We start from the raw sequence: 5215 nt of genomic DNA, 5'->3' as shown, positions 1-5215 counted from the left end.
GGTTTGTTGTCTCACATTCTGTGTGCTTTGTTATGTGACGGTTTTGAACTGAACTACACTTACTATTTTGTCTTGCTTTCCAGGAATAAAAATATATTTTAAGCAAGAAGCAAGTAAATATTATATAGCACATAAAGGAGAATAACAGAGAAAGTGTTTTTTTTTCATAATCATATATCTAATAAAAATAAACAGATCATTGGCGCCGATCCCCATGAATGGAATAGCATCCATCAAAATGGCCGATCACCCATGGAAAAGCACCAGATATGTTCAATTAATTTGAATGAAAAACACCTCTCTGATTGGTGGATCTCGCAAGTTGTTATATCTACAATGATTTGATGAATAAGCTGAATAAGGGGTGCGTCACATTTAAAATAAAAATAAAAAACATGCAGAAAATGCGACCACCCTTCTTTCCACTTTCTTTTCAAAGTGCTTGGGGGCTCCCATAGCGTCTGCCGTTGCTAAGCAACCCAAGCATTCTGTTGTGCTAAGCACCCACTGGCAGAAAATAAATCGACGCCTATGGATCTTAATATTTTATTTACACAAGATTATTCGCCCAAGTATCCATTCAGGTTACATGTGTTTAGGTGAAGGAACCATAAAACAATCATAAATCAAACTTAGAATTTGATATAAACAAATCATATTAAATTAAACAGATGTAGTGCTGTTTATTAGTAGTCGTATTGTTTGAAGATTGAACTGAAGCGAATTTGTGATAAAAATGTCCATAAACTGGCACATCTCACGCCCCCCAAGGGCGGCTCACCCCCAGTTTGAGAACCACTGCTCTAAGGAGTCAAACATCAATTTTCAACTGCTGGGATTATAAAATAGGTGAGAGATTTAACAGGTTTCATATCGTAGGAGGAACTTGAGTCATATCTTGAATCCACAACATCACAGAAACTTGAAGGTGGACTCTTTTGACCTGGGCCAGTAAGCAACAAATTACAAAACTCCCAAAATACCCTAGCAACCACTCAAAACGACTTAGCAACTGGATAGCAAGGCTCTGGAAAACACCCACCTAAGCATGATTACGGCAGTGTTGCGCAAGCAAACGTTACCTAACGTAAAAAAATATATATACTAATGATAAACATTTTTGGATCACATATCACTACGCTCATTCAACGGAAGCTTGGCAACATCTGGCACAGGGTTGGCAGGTTTTCAAAGCAAATGCTATCTAAACTAGCCTAAAACTAGTCCAATTGGGTTTCGGAGGGGGTAAAAATTGTGTTCCAGGGGTAAAACTTTTTTTGGAAGGATTAATCTGCAAAAATGCCAAGGCCTACATCACATCAACCCGTGGACATGAAAAACAGACTGATGCTTCTGGACCCTGGTTGGCTGTGGCATGCATTAGTTGTGGGTGGGTGTGATGTGGGGCCGGGGGTCTTGGGCTTTGCCCTCTAGCTTGTACTTTCACCTGAGATTTCTTGTCTCCGGCTGGCTCAGCACATGTCTCGCTGTTGTAATGCAAGTTTAAAGCAAAAAAGCACACACATAGGGTAAGTGTGGTGTGGGCATGGCGGCCTGGGCTGGTTCCATGCTGCATGCCATGCTTTTTAAATGCATTATACACTAGTTGGCATAAACATATCATGAGTATAACAATGAAAGCAGCCATATAAAACACAAAAAGACAGGGTAAACGTGGCATGTGTGGGACGGCCGGGAATGGGGATGGATTTTGGGCCCCTGGGCCCCGCAGCACCTCACCTTGATTGCCCGTTGCAACATGACGGGGGTCTATGCTATGCCATGGCCATGAGGGGGATCAGAGACAGCTTTGTACCTTATCATTAATAGATGCATCAATATTACAGTTAATATACCATTATTATTATTATTATTATTATTATTATTATTATTGCAACTACTACTATTATTTGTCCTCTTCCTGATCCTTTAACCTCCCCCTTATTTTGGATGAAATTAGTATATTTGTTAATATGTTTATCATTACTACTATTGCTAATACTATTATTACTAGTTGTCATTTCTTATTAATTGAATTTATCATTCTTATTATTATTGTTTTTATTATTAATATTATTATATTGCTATTATCACCCTCCTCATCCTTTTTCTTTTAAACTGGTTAACCCTGTTCCTTTTGGAAATGTCTACCAATGCACTGCAAAAAATGATTTTCAAGAAAAATAATTCTTAGTATTTTTGTCTTGTTTTCAGTAAAAATATAAACAAATCTTAAATTAAGATGCTTTTTCTTGATGAGCAAAACGACCCAAGAAAATAAGTCTAGTTTTTAGACCATAAATATTAAATTAAAGTGATTGGATGCATAAAATAAGCAAAAATATTTGCCAATAGGGTAAGCAAATGGACATTTACTAATTTCTTTATAACTGTTACTTGGACAACCAGAATTAGGAACGCCTCCTAATGACCTCATTAAAAGAGACGAGCGCACGATGTACAAGAAGCACAAGATGCTAAGGTAAATGCTTACTCTACAACATGTAATCCTTGTTTTCCACTTTTGATCTTTAGCAAGCCTACACTTTAAAAAAATAAATAAAGGTGCTGCAAATGTGTCTTCACAGCGACACCATACAAGAACCATTTTTCTGTCAAGGGTTCTATAATGAATCATTTCATAATCTGAAGAACCTTTTTCACAACAAAGAACCTTTTGTGAAACAACCAAAACAGGTTGTTCTGTGTCATTATAATGTGTCATCTTTGTTTTTAAGAGTATCTATGACCTTGCCATGACCGTTTGGTTCAACCCTCTCTAATGGTCCTTATTACCAACCCGTTTATTCTGTATTAAGAAATTAGTCAATTTAAATGGCCTGATCAGCTTCGTTCTGCCGCATTACCGCCCATCTCGTCAGTGGCACAGATTGAATCTAATGCAGAATGGTACAAACCGATTTGGTATGCGTCAGTCCTATTTTCAGTGACCTTTATGGAGATGGCCCTGAGGGCCTGGGTAATCTAATTTAGTTTGAATAATATTGCCTGTCATTAGGAAACGCATACACCTCCTTCTTCAGCTCTGCATATAATCTGAAACCAATCACCGTTGTCTTTCTATTTGGGCGCTAACACATTTAAAAGAATTCAATTGTTGGCCGTTTATTTTGACTTGGGTGGAGGAGAATGAAATGCTAGTGACAAGTTGAGATTGATTTGACATTATGGCTGTCACATATGTGCGACATGCTCAGTGCAGTGTTACACAGGACGGGGTTCAGCTGTATCACTGATTGGAGATCAGTTTGTAAGAGCACAGCCCTGCTTCCAGCTGTGCTGTATAATACTGCAGGCAAAGGTGATGATGCTGCTGTCTGGGTTGATGCTGATTCTGAGAGACTGGATGAGATGTTTCTCATCAACTTCTGATCCACAAACACCAGGTCTCATCCAATAAACTGTACAACAACATTTAAAAAGGGTTGATTTTATGTCAAAAATGTATATATAATCAGATAATGTTTTTTTTACTAATATATTAACCAATCTGTTTATGTTTTTATAAACCTTTAATGACCGAGTTGATACATGACAGAAATATTAGTCTATATGTGTATATGTGTTTTAAATGAGAGGAAATAAACACATGTTATGGATGTGACAAAAAAGGAGTTTTTGGGAGACAACATACTTTGAAGGAAGTCTATGAATGAAAATGTGCTAACAAGAAGCAATACAGAACAAACAAAGAAGGGACGACTCTTTATTTTATTTAAATTTTGTAAATTAAATAGGTTGTGATTTTTTATTTCTAGTTTCATTTACAACAGAACCAATGAGATCATTAACACGATCTGAGTAGCATCAGTACACCTAATCATATATTCCTAGAAATCATGGATAAAAGATTTGTCTTGCTGTCCTTGAGGGAGGGGTTTTATCTTAATACTCATAGCTCTCATGAATTTTATCCTCTGATGATTGGATAAAATTATGGTTAATTGGAATAGAGCAGAAATTGGGCTGGGACCGTCGAATCTGCATCCTTGGAGATAGATACAGATAGGTGGCTGCATACATACACTTATCATCTTCACATTTCCATTGTCGTTTGGTAAAGATGAAGGCAGAGAAAAACATTTAATTCTTTGTGAATCAGTCACAGTTTGTTAATATCTAATGCTTGAACAGTAAATGTAACGATGCATGAAGAGACAGGCAGGCAGAGGATCCAGATACGAGTTTATTATAAAATGCAAATACACTTGGAAAGACCAGGAACAGGAAAAAACCAGGAACAGGTCTTCTCCTCCCTCTTCTCATTTTTCTCTTCCTTCACCTTCTTTTTCTCTCCTTCTCCTCCTCCTCCTCTTACTTCTCATTTTTCTTCTTCTTCTTGTTCTCCTCCTCCTTCTTATCTTTCACCTCTAATTTTCTTCATTCTTCTCCTTTTTTCCTGCCCCTTCTCCTCTAACTCCTCCTCCTACTCCACCTTCTCCAACTTACTCCTCCTTCTACTCCTCCATTTCAACTCCTCCCTCTCCTCCATTTCATCCTTCTTCCCTTTTTTCTTCTCTTCCATTTCATTCTCCCCCTTCTCTTCTTACTCCTCCTCTTTCTCCTCCTTCTCTTCTTACTCCTACTCCACCTTATCCAACTCCTTCATCTCCTCCTTCTCCTCGACTTCATCCTTTTCCTTATTCTCCTTGTTCTAATTCCACATTCTCCTTCTCCACCATCTCTTCCTCCTTCTAGTCCTTCTTCTCCCTTCATCATTCTCCTTCTTCTTCTTATCTTTCACCTCTCTTTTTCTTACTTCTCCTTCTCCACATTCTCCAACTCCTTCTCCATTTCATCCTTCTCCTCTTTATCCTTCTACTCAATTTCATCATTCTCCTTTTCCTCCTCCTTCTTCATCTTCTTCACCTCTCCTTTGTTTCCTCCTCCTTCTCCTTCCCTTCTCCTTTCTTCCTCCTCTTTCTCCTAACTCCTTCTTCACCATCTCTTCCTCCTTCTACTCCTCCTCCCTTCATCCTTCTCCTCCTCCTTTTTATTCTCTTCCTTCTCCTCTTACTCATCCTCCCACTCCATCTTCTCCAACTCTTTCAACTCCTCTTTCTCCATTTTATCCTTTTCATCCTTCTCCTTCTTCTCCATTTCATCCTCCTCATTCTCCTTTTCTTCCTCCTCCTTCTCCTTTTTCTTCTTCACTTACCCTTTCTTCTTCTCCTCTTACTCCTCCTCCACCTCC

This window comes from Paramisgurnus dabryanus, chromosome 3 (assembly GCF_030506205.2).
Source record: "Paramisgurnus dabryanus chromosome 3, PD_genome_1.1, whole genome shotgun sequence".
Lineage (NCBI taxonomy): Eukaryota > Metazoa > Chordata > Actinopteri > Cypriniformes > Cobitidae > Paramisgurnus > Paramisgurnus dabryanus.
The sequence above is the reverse complement of the archived record's forward strand: the minus strand, read 5'-3'. Positions refer to the sequence as shown.